This window comes from Trachypithecus francoisi, unplaced genomic scaffold (assembly GCF_009764315.1).
Source record: "Trachypithecus francoisi isolate TF-2019V2 unplaced genomic scaffold, Tfra_2.0 Lachesis_group3, whole genome shotgun sequence".
In the NCBI taxonomy this organism is placed as follows: Eukaryota; Metazoa; Chordata; class Mammalia; order Primates; family Cercopithecidae; genus Trachypithecus; species Trachypithecus francoisi.
Window position 1 is genome coordinate 414038 of NW_022681468.1, and position 15414 is coordinate 429451.

Here is a 15414-nt window from a genome sequence, read left to right on the forward strand (position 1 = left end):
ATGAATTTTTTTTAGATGGAGTCTTGCTCTGTTGCCCAGGAGTGCAATGGTACCATCTTGGCTCACTGCAACCTCCACTTCCCAGGTTCAAGTGATTCTCCTGCCTCAGCCTCCGGAGTAGCTGGGACTACAGGTGTGCACCACCTTTTTTTTTTTCCTCCACCAACGCCCACAGGACACAGATTTTGGTTGATTTTCTCTGCAGGCAGTGAAGGGGATCCAGATATTTGACAGTGGCTGCTGTTCTTTTCCCCTAATAAACACCTCAGGACAGAAGAGGAGGGGTTCTGTGGATTTTCCCCAATTCTGTAGAAAAATCATGCAGACACTGGGAGCTTCACACTCTAGCAAGATTAGCACAGTCATCCTCAAACAACTCATTGACAATTTTCAAGTTAGTCTTTTTTATCTTAAATGTCATTTAGTGGCTCCTGCCCCATGTGAAGGAGTTTGTGGGTCCTGATTCTCTCTGCAGGCCCCGAGCTCTTCCGATGCAGGGAGTTTGGTTTGTTTGTTTGTTTGTTTGTTTGTTGTCTGTGATATCAATTCTGATAAATTGAAAGTTTTTCTTTTCTTGTTATCTGCAGCTGTCCAGGATTAGGTAAAAATAATATTATATTCATATGATTTTTACAGTCCCTCACTGAGAAGCTGCTTTCTATATAAAAGCCAAAAACTGAGAGAACAGTTTAAAAATCCATAACAGGTGAACAGTTGAATAACTTGAGATGTGTTCACATAGTAGATACAACTCAGCGTTAAAATCAAGTCGTGTCTGATCCACATAAAAGCATTGCTACATCCTCTAATTATGGTCAGTGCAAAAACTACATAATTAAATGTATGTGTCATATAGTTTCATTTATATAAATTGTACAACAATTCAAAACTAACATGAGGAAGATTTTGCTTTGAGAATAGGGTGGTGGGCACAGTGTCGGGGAGAGAGAAAACCACAGAGGGGTGCGAGGAAAATTCAGCAGTAACTTCAATTGTTAACAACTTCTTGAAGTGCTTGTTGAATAATTGCAAATCGAGTTCGACATTTTCCACATGGAACGCTCTAAACTTGAATTAATTACTTACCGATTATAATTAAATAAAGCAGCAAAAATGAAGAAATGAATATACTAGTAGAGAAGGAACAATAAGGAGAGAGATGTAGAAATTTAAGCGATCACAGAGTCCTGAAAATACACGTGCATGCACCCTGATACTCTCTATATATTTCCATATAGATAAATATGGTCACATAAATTCCATAATACAGAAAATTACACAAAGTTGCTATGACAGGTGGGGAATCCTGCAAGCCTCGCCAGGCACGTCCCTTGCTGCTCTGGACTTGTCTCGGCGGCGCGGTCTCCTCCAGCGTTAGGAGAGAGGTGCAGATAGTGGGCACACTCTGTCCTTACGTGTGATCTTGAATGCATTGCACAACCTTTCTGCTCTGCATGTCACTTATCGTCTGTAAAATATAACACTGATACTATCTATATATTTATATATGTATATAAATGTATGTATGTATATATGTATATATAAATGTGTGTACGTCTATATGTATATATAGTGAAGATGCATAAAAAATGAAAAAATGATGAATGATAAATGCATAGTAAGGCACTATCAGGCAAGATAAAATTATATTTTCCTGAATCATGTGATTACTTTAATCTCCCCTCCAAGACACTGTCATCTGATCTGGGCAATGTCCCTTTCTCAGTCGTCTCACCCCAGAGCTTGCTATATAGTAGGAGACATTCAAATAGGTCCCTCCCTCTGTTGATATGAAACAGCCCAGCCCTGACACTGCAGCTCTGAGAAGGGTGCCCCAGCCCTGGGATGCCCAGGTGTTTCTATTTAATGAATTAAGAATTCAAACAACTCACAATGGAATCTGAGCTGAGCTGGGGTTTCCTTGCTGCTATTTTAAAAGGTGATTCATGGAGAACTAGAGATATGGAGTGTGAGTGGCTATGAGTGAGAGAAACAGTGGTTGCATCTGGCAAATTCTGACCAGGATGTCTCTGTGTTTGCAGATGTCCAATGTGAGGTGCAGCTGGTGGAGTCTGGGGGAGGCTTCGTGCAGCCTGGAGGGTCCCTGAGACTCTCCTGTGCAGCCTCTGGATTCACCTTTAGCAGCTGTGATTTGGACTGGATTCACCATGCTCCAGGAAAGGGGCTGGAATGAGTCTCTGGTATTAGTATTGCTGGTGGCACGTATTATGCAAACTCTGTAAACAGCCTATTTCCCATCTCCAGAGAAAATGCCAAAAACACACTATATCTTCAAATGAACAGTCTGAGAGCTGAGGACACAGCCATTTATTACTGTGTGAGTGACACACAGTGAGGGGAAGTCAGTGTGAGCCCAGACACAAACCTCCCTGCAGGAACGCTGGGGGGAAATCAGAGGTAGGGGGCGCTCAGGGCCCACTGATCACAGTCAACCCCAGAGGCAGGTGCGGATAGAGACTGACTTCCTGTCAGGATCTTCTTCTGACAGTTTCTCTAGTGAACCTACATTTAGAATTATGTGCTTCTTAATGTCATCTTTACATACTGTTTAAAAAGATCATTTTAATATGAGGACCTATTCTCACATGCACCAAATGCAGATTGACGTTTACAGAGATGAAAAGTCCTCAATCATGGTCACCAGGATCAGAGTCCTGAGGAAACTCAGGGGTGCCTGGTGAGATTTCTTCAATCAGGCCCAGGACAGAAACCTCAGGGAGATTCCCGGACTAGAACAGTCTTTGGGATTCTGATCGCAGGCAATAGAAAGGCTGGGCCAGGGTCAGTGTCATGTAGAAGCTCACAGGTTTCTCGTCTGACCCTTCTCCTGACACTAAATCCAATCAGCCTCACACTGACCTGGTGCTCCTTCGGCTCCCAATCCATGTTCTTTCTTGGGAGTGTTTGTTCTTCCTTTTTTATTTGCTTTTCCTGGTTCCTGAAAAAGAAACAGGTGGTCTCTGTGGTCTACCTTCCAGGGCTCAAGGCATTTTCTTGGAGCTCAGGTGGGGCTCAGGCTGTGGCTCCTGCAGCCACATGGGAGAGGCTGATGGAACTTCCTTCCCTCCCCATCTGCTCAGGACCCTCCACTGACTTGTGTGTAGACTCATCTGGGAATGCCGTTGGCCATTAATAGTGAAGGGGATAAACTTATTTGAAAAAATGGGACGTGGATGTGGAATTAACCCTGTCGTATGCACACTGTCAGAGTCATCTGCTTCAGAAATAGTGTTACAAAGAGCTTGTGAAATTTATCAGAATCAAGATGGAGCCACTTGTGTTAAAACCCTAAAGAATAAGCCTGGGGAAGGCCATGAAGGAGGGTTCTAAAACGCATATCCCTGATAACAAGAACTACCGTAAATAGACTCTGCACAGCCACAGCCTTGTACAAAGGCCACCACAACCTTAAAAGAATTACTTCTCCAAGTATATCTGCCCTGAAACTGACTGTTCAACCTTACATCAATGCCACCCCTGTTACTGATCCTTCTAGCTCAGGATAGTTACCTCAAAACGGCTTGTGTAACCCTTCTCATTTTTTCTTAATTCTTCATCTTCCATTACCAACCTGAATGCACCCATACATACTTCAACTGCAATACACATCCTAGAATAAATATTATTACATTTTAGGGTCTCTTTCTGTCTGTTATTCAGGGTTGACAATCTACAGATGGACATGCCACTTTTCTGTGAGATGTAGAGGATGACAGTTTTTGGAGCTGTCTAGGAATATCCAGTGTCCATAAGATCATCCATCAATAAGTGTAGGCTGGAGTCCCAGAGAGAGGTGAAGCTGCTGAATCACCATGGAATTTCACTTTCTCCAGTTATGCTCTGATGGACTCAGGCCCAGCCGTTTTTATCAGTGGCAGTCTACCTAACCTAGAGTCAGATGATGACAGTTTTCTTTTCGTTGCTGTTGTTGAGACGGAATCTCATTCTGTAGCCCAGGCTGGAGTGTAGCAGTGCAATCTTAGCTCACTGCAACCTCTGCCTCCTGGTTTCAAGTGATTCTCCTGCCTCAGCTTCCCGAGTAGCTGAGATTACAGGCATGTGCTCCCACCCCCAGCTAATTTTTGTATTTTTGGTAGAGACGGGGTTTTGCCATGTTGGCCAGGTTGGTCTCAAACCCCTGACATCAGGTGATCCACCTGCCTTGGACTCCCAAAGTTCTAGGAGTACGGGTGTGAGCCACCGCGCCTGGTCGATGACAGTTCTAATAACACCTATTAAGTAAATTCACCAACACCACCTATATCAATGCTGGGTTGAATAAATGCAAAGTCTACCCTAACCACTTGTACCATAAAACTTACCATTACCGATAGAAAAGAAGCTTTAACATGAGACCTATGTTTTCGAAAATTTTCAAGGTGAAATACTGACCACTTTACGATCAGGCAGTTTTGATTTTGCTAATGAGTTGTAGAAGCTGCATATATATTTTGAATATTAACGCTTTCTCAGATGCGTGGCTGCAATTATATTCTCCTATTCTGTAGGTTTGAACTTTTTCCATGCATGCCGTGTGTAATGTTTTTTGTTTTTTTTTTTGATGGAGTTCCACTTGTTCAGTTCTGCTGTTGTTGTCTGTGAATTTAATGTGAAATATAGGAAATTATTGCTAATATTATTTTTCGGGTGGAGAAAATTTTACAGCTGCAGGCCACACTTTAACTATTTAGCCCATTTGTTGGTGTAAGCCACATTTTGTCTGTTCATAGATGGATAATGACTTACTTTCCATATCTAGGCTATTAGGAATAATCTCACAATGAACATATATTTGACACACTTCTTTTATTTTCTCTAGATGTATACTCAGAAGTGGGTATATTCTATGTTCAATTCACTGAGTAATCTTCATGTTGTTTTTCATAATGGCTGTACTAATTTACATTTTGTTCCAAACCGTACATGGATACCTTTGTACCACATTTTCAGGTCTTTTTAAGTCTTGAATCCGTTTTTACCTGATTTCTCTGTATTGTGTGAGGTAAGGTCCATTTTTTTTCCTTCTGTATATGGATGCCCAGTTTTCATACCACTTGTTGAAGAGACTGTTTTTTCTCTACTGTGTGTCCTTGGCAATTTGTCAAATATCAGTTTATTCGGAAGGAATGGGTTGATTTCCAGGTTGTCTACAATGTTCCATCGGATTATATGTCTGTTTAAATGTCAGCATTATACTGTTTTGATTTATATAGATTTGATTTTGAAATTACAGAATATGAGTTAAATTTTGCCCAAAATTACTTTGGCTATTTAAGGGCTTTTGTATTTTTATATAAACTGAAGAGCTTTTTAACATTTTTGTAAAAACATGCCATGAAGATTATTTATTTATTTTATTGGCACATAATAGACATACCTCTTTTATGGGAACATGTAATATATTGATACATTTATAAACGTGTAAAGATCAGATCAGGATTGATATATCTATCATGTTAAACATGTATATTTTCTTTATGCTAGGCACATTGGAATGACTGTTTTCTAGCTATTTTAATGTGTACATTAGATTATTGTTAACTATAGTCACCTTACTGATTTATCAGGCATTTAGGTTTTATTTCTCCTATATAACTATATATCTGAATTCAGTAATCCACCTCTCTTTATCCCCTTCTCTCTTGTATCCACCCAGGCTTCACTCAGTTCATGCAAAATCTGGCAGGTCACAGGTTAAAAACACAAAATGCAGAAGCTTTGAATCAACTGAAAGGGCTGAAGCCTTTTGTCAAAGAATTATTTCAAGACACAGAGAACACAGCTAAATGATAAATAAAATATATTCACATCCCCTTAAGGGTGAAAATAGAGGAAAGTTTACCTAAATGTGTCCAAAGGGCCCTGTGGCTCGATTCTGTCTCGGTCCCAATGTTAGGATTCTCCCAGGATTTTGTGGCTAGCTCGTCACACCTCATCAAGAATCAGCCTCTGCTGATTCCTCAAAGTGTTTATTTAATCGGATAACCAATTTGTCTATAAATTGTAGAGTTGAAATACAAAAAATATTCATTTGTAATAATATGGCACAAATTATCTAAGCAAAGATGATAACTAGATATTTTTCATTCATTTTTATTTAAAATCAGGGGCTAAGCATTGATATTTGTGAGTAACATCTGTGACCCTCTCAGCAGTTTTCTCTTCTGAGGATGTGACCTGGGGTGGCAGTTTTCTTAGCTTCAGTGTCACCACTTTTGCATTGAATTCTACCTTTATATTTGCCCAGAATCTGGGATAAAGGAATGCTTCTAAGAGTTCCCTAACTTGTCCATTTTGGTGGGTGTTCCAGAGTATGTGAGATGCTCTTTTGTTCACAAAGCAGCCCAATGCCATGCACTGCCCTCAAATGTGTTTATTTTCTAGTTTGACAAATTGGAAAATTCTAATACATAAATATTTATTTATTAGAAATAAAAATTCTAATAAATATAATAAATATAATCACTTCTGCCATCTGAGCTGATTTTACATCAGACAGAGGACTGTGTTCTATGGAAAAGCTTACGTTAGTAACATCAATTTTAGTCAAAAACCTAGAGTTTTATTATTGAGCATGATTCATAAAATTATATTAAGTCGAGGTTCTCAGTGGGAGTGTCTAATTCCCTTCTATGTCCAGGGTCTTCCCTATTAACATGAAGCATCTGTGAGCACAGTCATAGTTTCCAGCCATGCTTCTCCCCGTCTCACTATCACCACAAACTAACTATGGCCTCACCTGGAACCTGGGTTAATTTCCAAATAAGTTGTTTTTTAATCTTTATGCCTCTAGATTATTATGTGAGGCTATTTCAGTAGAAAGTTAAAAATAACATTTGTGCTGACTAACAACAGAGAAAATCACAGACAAAATGCAAAGCCTAGATGTGAGAGGCTCCAGGCCTGGATAACGCAACAGTTCATGTATGCAGGCAGTTTCTTTGCCCAATTCTACACTGACACACCCAGCACGTCAGCTTCATCCCAGATTGGACTCCTGTTATGTAGAGACATGGCAATGACATTCTCAAGGGTCACACACAGATAAGAAAATTGGTGGGAACAGGCGAGGAGATGACTCTTCAATTCTCTGAAGGACCGAAAAAGCCTGGACAAACCCGGGCACGGTGGCTCACGCCTGTAGTCCCAGCACTTTGGGAGGCGGAGGTGGGCGGATCACCTGAAGTCGGGAGTTTGACACCAGCCTCACCAACATAGAGAAACGCTGTCTCTACTAAAAATACAAAATTACCTGGGCGTTGTGGTGCACATCTGTAATCCCAGTTACTCAGGAGGCTGAGGCAGGAAAATCGCTTGAACCTGGGAGGTGGAGGTTGCAGTGAGCCGAGATCGCACCACCGCACTCCAGCTGGGTGACAAGAGTGAAACTCCTGTCAAAAAAAAAAAAAAAAAAAAGAGAGAGAGACATGCAAAGGGCAAATAGATCATACGTAGATAATATCCAGGAACATGCAAATTCACAATAAGATGTCTTTTCACCCTTCATCTTGGCTGGAAAGTCAGTTGTCTGAAGGAAAATAAATAAATAAATAAATAAATATCAAAATCTGGCCAGGATGCCTAGAAAGGAAAACTCTTTTTTTTTTTGAGACGGAGTCTCGCTCTGTTGCCCAGGCTGGAGTGCAGTGGCCGGATCTCAGCTCACTGCAAGCTCCGCCTCCCGGGTTCACACCATTCTCCTGCCTCAGCCTCCCGAGTAGCTGGGACTACAGGCGCCCGCCACCTCACCTGGCTAGTTTTTTGTATTTTTTTAGTAGAGACGGGGTTTCACCATGTTAGCCAGGATGGTCTCGATCTCCTGACCTCGTGATCCACCCGTCTCGGCCTCCCAAAGTGCTGGGATTACAGGCTTGAGCCACCGCACCCAGCCTAGAAAGGAAAACTCTTACAGACCACTGGTGGAAATGTTAATTAGTACAGCCAGCAAAGGAAAAAAAATGGAACTACCATATAATCCAGCAATCCAACTGCTGAGCATATACCTATTTAAATAATGAAAAGAAAAAACTAATATTGGAGAGATACCTGTACACCTATGTTTACTGCAGCCCTAATAACAATAGCTAAGATATGAAATCAACGTATGTGTCCATCAACAGTTGAACGGATAAATAAAACATGATATATTTACACAATGAAATATTATTCAGCCTTAACAATGAAATTCTGCCATTTGAAGCAACATGGATGGAACTGGACACCATTATCTTCAGTGAAACAAGCCAGACAGACAAATAAATACGGCGTTTCTGTGTTGTATGGAATTTTTTAAGAAGTTGGTGTTCCAGAAGTAAATAGTAGAGTAGTGGTCATGAGAGGCTGGGAATGGGGGGAAACTGAGAGATAAGAGGAGGTTTGTTAACAAACGCACAATTACAGGTAGACAGGAGGGATGTGCCCTAGTGTCCCACAGCACGGTATGGTGATTACATCTAACAACATATTGTACATTTTCTGTTTACAAGTAATCAGAAGAGAGAACTTTGTATGCTACCAACACAAATTAATGTTAGTGTCTGAGCTGATTAATTGACTCATTGTTCTGATTTTGGTCATACCTCAAGGCACACGTGTATTGAAATGTCACAATGTACTCCATAAGTATAAACAGTTATTATATGCCCACTTAAGACACTCTTTAATTAAAAATAATTTCATTGGTGTACATTACAGATGATTCAACACAGAGACAGGAATAAATACCATTTTTCTTTGAAATAGCGAATTAACTAACAATGTAGTTACATTCATTTGCACCAAACTCTGTATTTGATCATGCTAAGTATAGACAGACTTAGGCATAAAATAATATATTTTAATTTTAGACTGCTACTTATTACTATAAATGTAAATAATTTTAAAACAACTAAGTAGGATGAATAAAGTTCAGGAAATGTGTGTGTTGTCTGTGATGTGTAAGCTTTTTCTTGTGCACCACTCTGTCCGAGGTGTATGTGTGGTGTGTGTGTCTGTATCTGTTTGTGTTTACTCTGCTTGGGGTTCTCTGTGATTCTAGGATCTGTAGTTCGGTGTCTTTCACAAAATGCGGAAAATTTTTAGCCATTATTTTTTCAAATACTTTCTCTGTATTTATAATTTCTCCTTCTCAGATTTAAAATACACATATACTATAATTTTGATATTAATGTTTAGTTTCTTCCTTCACTTTCTTTTCTTTGCAATTTACTTTGTGAAATTTCTAGTGACATTTTAAGTGCATGGTTTCATTTAAAAGCTGAGCCAGCTCAACTGAGGACTGTGCCCAAAGCTTGCTCGATGTTTATACGGCATTGCTTTTGATTTCTTATGCATTTCTGTTTGATTTCCTCTTAGTATTTTCATATTTCAGTTGCCTATTTAGTCCTGCATTATGTTCACAGTTGCTTTAAGAGATTCTTGCATATGAATTAGAGCTACTTTACATATATTGTTTAATTAGATCGTTATAGTATCTGTATCATTTACAAATCTCACGCTGATCATTCATTTATTACAACTTTGGTATTTCTCATTAATGTACATAATAATTGTTGATAGCCCCACACATGTTGGGATGGGCAGTTGTTACTGGTCTATTATTTCATTTTCTGCATTTTCTGCCTGTATTGGATCACACTTTATCTTTGCCAGGACTTTATTGTGGGAGTGTCTGTGACTCTTCTCAGAGCTACGTTGACATTTTCTTTTGCTGTGGACGTCCGAGGTGAAGTCTGTTCTTCTGTGTCCACCAGAGACTTCAGATCCTCCAGTGATAGCTTGTTTTTCTTTCCTGCTTGGCTTTGCCGCTTCACCTTGTTCCCTCTTCCAGAGAATCATGCTCAGCTCCCTTAGGTGGATTAAAATGTTATTTAAGTGACAATTGTGAAACTGGTGGAAAGCAATAGAATAAAGGGAGATTTTCTGACCTTTCCTGGGTTCATATTGTGACCCTGAGTCTGGGTGTCAGCTTTCCAGGGTTTCTGAACTTCCTCCCGATGAGATGTCCGTCTGTGTGTTCTTGCTCTTTCCCCCGGGTTGGAGTCCTCTTGTTTTCCCCAGTTGTTCCCTCCCACAGCTCCAATGTTCTCTTTTGGTGTTATCACCTTCAAGATTTGCTGACTTGAACTGCAGATCAGGGCTCTGATTAAATAAGAAAGAGAGGGGAGGTAGTTCTCAATGGAGCCCAGGTGAAGACCCCTTTTCCCATCTCAGTTCCTAAGCAGTGCCCCTAAGATACTGGTTTTGGTGACTTGCCCCTGCAGAGTAATTTCTTAGTTCTCCATTGGGGTGGGTCTGAATGCTTTTCAGAAGTGTGGGCACTTTTTCCCTCCTAGACAGACACATTGGGACTGAAAGATTTCTCTGACTGTCCCCATTCTGGGGGAAAGGGATTCAATAGGATAGGAAAGCTCTTCAGGATGTGGTCTCTTAGAAATTCACACTATAGCACATTTACCACACTTGACTTCAAGCAATCCAATGTATAAGTGTGTTTTTATCTTGTAGCAGCCTACATTTTATGCCATATGCTGCCTCAATTCAACTCATACCCCAGCTTTGTTACTCTCAACCAGTCTCAACTTGTCTCTCCCTAGATTTCACATTTGATGTTTACGTTAAAACTTCAAGTATCTAAAGTATTATGAAAAAAAAATTTGGCTGGTTGCAGTGGCTCACACCTGTAATCCTAACGCTTTGGGAGGCCGAGGTGAGTTGATTATCTGAGGTCAGGAGTTTGAGACCAGCCTGGCCAACATGGTAAAACCTGTCTCTACTAAAAGTACAAAAATGTTAGCCTAGCATGGTGGCGGGCACCTGTAATCCCAGCTACTCAGGAGGCTGAGAAGGGAGAATCGCTTGAACCCAGGAGGCAGAGTTTGCAAGTCGTGCCATTGCACTCCAGCATGGGCGACAGAGTGAGACTCAGTCTCCAAAAAAAATTGAAAAATTCCAGCTTCTCTGTTTATGTGTTATTGTTGATATTGTTGTTGAAAAAATAAGTAAAATATATTATTCATCTATGTTCATTTCCAAGCTGTGTAGAAGATTTTTTAGTAAGACCCAGAGTAATAAAAGAATGCAAATATTGTTAAACTGCTTAATAGAAAAACAAATTATGGTAAATGTGTTCACTGGAATACGACCCATCACTTACAATAAATTAATGCCTGAGACACAGAACAACAACGTAAAATATCTAAGTATTTATGTTGAGTAAAATAAGTCAAACAAATAAGAATATATACTATGTTATTTCATTTTTATAAATTCTGATAAATAAAAATGCATCTAAAGTAACATAATGAAGATCAGTAGTTGCCTGGGGAAATGGTAGAAGAAGGGAAGGGGAGAGGAGGAGGAATACAGCAGAACATGAGGAAACATTGAGAATAATTCACTTGTCCACTTTCTTGATAATGATGACAGTCACATCGTGTTTATTAATTGTACATTTTAAATGTGTGAAGTATATTACCTTTCAATTAAGCATCATAAAATGTATTACAAGCAAACAAATGGAAACTTAGAAAGACAGAAAAAATAAGTTAAATGTCAGAAGTACCTGAAAATTAATGTGCCTGGACCCTAGTTCTCTCCATATTTTCAGGCAAGTGCTGGAGTGCAGCAAAACCACATGTGCTCTTATTATGGAAAGTGGGTTCTGACAAAAACACTAACACATCCAGCTTTGTCCTGGAGTTGGTTAAGGAGCAGTCAGAGCCAGTGACGAGGCGCACAGGGCGAATCCCAGACATGAGCTCCTAGATGTACACAGAGTCCCCTCCATGTGTGGGTTCACTTCCACATCCGTAAATGGAGAAAATGCTGACTCCTACATAACATAGCTTACACAAATATTTAAAAATGAAATAGGGTGATCATGGCAAAGTGTTTACCACAGCACAACTTCATAAGACAGCGTATTTTCCAAATACCGTCATTGTCATAAAACTTCTGCAGGGCACCGTCGTCTTATCTGGGTACCGCCTACTCCTCAAGCGTCCCACCTAGAGCTTGTTATATAGTAGGAGACATGCAAATAGGGCCCTCCCTCTACAGATGAAAACCGACCCAGCCCTGACCCTGCAGCTCTGAGAGAGGAGCCTTAGCCCTGGATTCCAAGGCATTTCCACTTGGTGATCAGCCCTGAACACAGAGGACTCACCGTGGAGTTGGGGCTGAGCTGGGTTTTCCTTGTTGCTATTTTAGAAGGTGATTCAGGGAAAACTAGAGAGGTTGAGTGTGCGTGGATATGAGTATGAGAAACACTGGATCTGTGTGGCAGTTTGTGACCAGGGTGTCTCTGTGCTTGCAGGTGTCCAGTGTGAGGTGCAGCTGGTGGAGTCTGGGGGAGGCCTGGTCCAGCCTGGAGGGTCCCTGAGACTCTCCTGTGCAGCCTCTGGATTCACCTTTGGTGATTATGCCATGAGCTGGGTCCGCCAGGCTCCAGGGAAGGGGCTGGAGTGGGTCTCATTCATTAGTTACACTGGTAGAACCACAAACTACGCTGACTCCGTGAAGGGCCGATTCACCATCTCCAGAGACAACGCCGAGAACTCGCTGTCTCTGCAAATGAACAGCCTGAGAGCCGAGGACACGGCCGTGTATTACTGTGCGAGAGACACGGTGCCGGGAGGTCAGTGCGAGCCCAGACACAAACCTCCCTGCAGGGGTCCCCACGACCACCAGGGGGCGCCCGGGACACTGAGCTCGGGGCTGTCTCCAGGGCAGGGGCAGGTGCTGCTAAGGGCTGACTTCCTGTCATGGTCTGCGGCTGCCTCATTGTCAGATTTCCCCAGGGAACTTCTCCAGATTTAGAATTCTGTACTAACAGTTCATGTCTCTAAATGCAAAACTTTTCTTCTTCCTTTTTGTTTCTGTTTTTTTGTTTTGTTTTGTTTTGTTTTGTTTTTTACAGTAGGACACATCCTCACCTCCACAGAACCCACAGTGTCACTTTGGGGGCAGAAATAATTATTTCGTGGTCACCAGGATGAGAGTCCTGAGGATGCTCAGGGGAACCTGGGGAGTGTTTTCCAGCTAGACTCAGGGCAGAGACCTCCATGGGAATCTCTGATTAGAACAGGCTTTGAGTTCTGATAGGAGCCAAGAGAGAGGCTCGCCCAGGATCAGGGTCCTTAAAACTGCATGGTTTTCACAGCTATTCCCCCTCGTCTTGTAAAACTGGGCACATCTGACTCAGACTGATTCAGTGGACTCTCTTTCTGCTAATCCATTTTCCTTCCCTGTAGACTTGATTCTCACAGTTCCCTTTCTTCTTCTCTTCCCTGAAAACTGAGTATGTGTTATCTGTAGTCAAAATCTCAGGGCTCAGGTCTGCAGGACCTGGGTAATCTGAGGGGACTTTCTCACTCACCCTTGCCTGCACTCTCCTGCTGTCTTCTGTGAATGGAAACGTTTGGAAAATGAAGCGGACGTTAGTCATGAAGGGAATAATACTAGTTTTCTCCAATGGGATGCTGATGTAGAGCTGATCTTGTGCTTCTCACACTGTCACAGAGTTTGGACTCTCACCTGTGACTTTGAGGAGAGCTGAGGATGGACACTCCATGGTGCTGTGAGCTCTGGATAATAGTAATTGTAGGTTCTGCCTAGGCAGCCTAAGGTCAATACTGCTGGTCATCGGGAAAGGCAGGCTGGAATTCCTGGGAAGACCTGCATCTGCCATCCACCACGGAGTCCCATCGTCTTCTGTTACGCTCTGACTGAATCAGCCCCACCTCGATTATTTAGAACAGTCTTCGTGACTTAGGAAAGAATAATGGCAGGCTCTACTCACCCTATATTTTGCCATGGGAGCAGCACCCCGGTTAGTGTGTGATTTAGTAGATGAGACAGTGGTCTAGTCAAAGTGACACATAAAATTGTTTGTTGCCATTATGATATTTTATTTTATATTTGGCAATATAATGATGCTCATATTATAAATATTTCACTACATTGTTTGTGTTGGAGGCTTTGGAACTAGAACAACTTCATCTTGAATAGGGGCTAGGAAAAATAAGAATGAGACCTGCTGGGCTACATTCCCTGTAAGCTAAGGAGTTCTTAGTCACAGGATGAGATAAGAGGTCTGCACAAGATCCAGGTCATAAAGACCTTACTGATGAAGGTTACAGTAAAGAAGCTGGCCAAAGCCCCCAAAATCAAGACGGTGACAAAAGGGACCTCTGTTTGTCCTCACTGCTAATTTTACGCTAATTATAATAACAAGCTAAAAGACACTCCCCCCAGCACCATGACAGTTTACAAATGCCATGGCAACGTCAGGAAGTTTCCCTAGATGGTCTAAAAAAGGGGAGAAATACTCAGCTTTGGGAACTTCTGGGGGATTCATGAATAATCCATCCCTTGTTTAACATATAATCAAGAAATAACCATGAAAATGGACAACCAGCAGCCCATGCCACTGCTCTGCCTGTGGAGTAGCCATTCTTTATTCTTTTACTTTCCTAATAAACTCGCTTTCATTTTACTCTGCGGATTCACCCCGAATTGGGACCCCTTTCAGGTAACGTGTGTGTTATTATTGGTTTTCTAAGCAGAAACCTCCAAGACGGAATGAAGTTTCCCTGAATTTTTAGAAGAAGTACATCCACCCCTTTGAGAGAAAATGCAGAGGGAGTGGAATGAAGCTGGGAAGTTGATCGTATATGAGGGAAGCCTGTCTCTGAGTGAAGGAGAGAGGAAGGGTGGATTGAGTGCAAGGTTCCTATATTTCTGTGCTGTGTGTGCTGTGCAAGGAAGCTGCAAAATATAATTGAGTCTTGTGCAAGTGAGTGCTACCTCTCAGGGGAAACCCATGACTCCCAGAAATGGCTCTGCTTACGAATCATTACGAATGTAATTGCCAATGCTGAAGGTGGGGTCTGGTGAGAGGTATTGGGTCATGAAGGCAGATCCCTCGTAAATGACTTTATGCAGCTCACTTGGTGACAATTGAGTTTATGCTAACTTAGTTCAAGTGAAATCTAGTTCTTTAAAATACTCTAGGACTACTTTCCCCATCTCTTCTCTTGTACTTGCTCTAATTATGTAGTGTGTCTGCTGCCCCTTTGCCTTCCTCCACGATTGTAAGCTTTCTGAGGTCCTCACCAAGATGCTGGCACCATGCTTCCTGCACAGCATGACCAGTTGGATTTGGATGGCCTGAAGGTGAGAAGAGACAAACCAGGTTATTAGAACACATGTATCAAAACCAAACAAGGTGGTAAGGACAGCTTGAAAAAAGATTCCAAGGCTGCTGACATGCCCAGATAACTGGGCTGTAGTTAACGCCTGCTGAGATTTAGGCATGGGGCTGGGCTTTTGTTAGCTCCCTTGCACTTATTTTCTCAAAGATACCTGTGGATTAGGGGCACCCTGTTTATT

The 15414-nt window shown here is 41.6% G+C and overlaps 1 pseudogene and 1 gene segment (V, D, J or C); both read left to right on the forward strand.

The window, feature by feature from the left end:
• The window catches only part of LOC117069611, a 314331-nt gene that overhangs the window by 26635 nt on the left and 272282 nt on the right, over positions 1-15414 (forward strand).
• LOC117069600 lies at positions 320-12776 on the forward strand (annotated as a pseudogene). Its single transcript, XR_004431596.1, has 3 exons — positions 320-394; positions 12132-12234; positions 12338-12776. The product of XR_004431596.1 is annotated as an immunoglobulin heavy variable 3-48-like (transcript).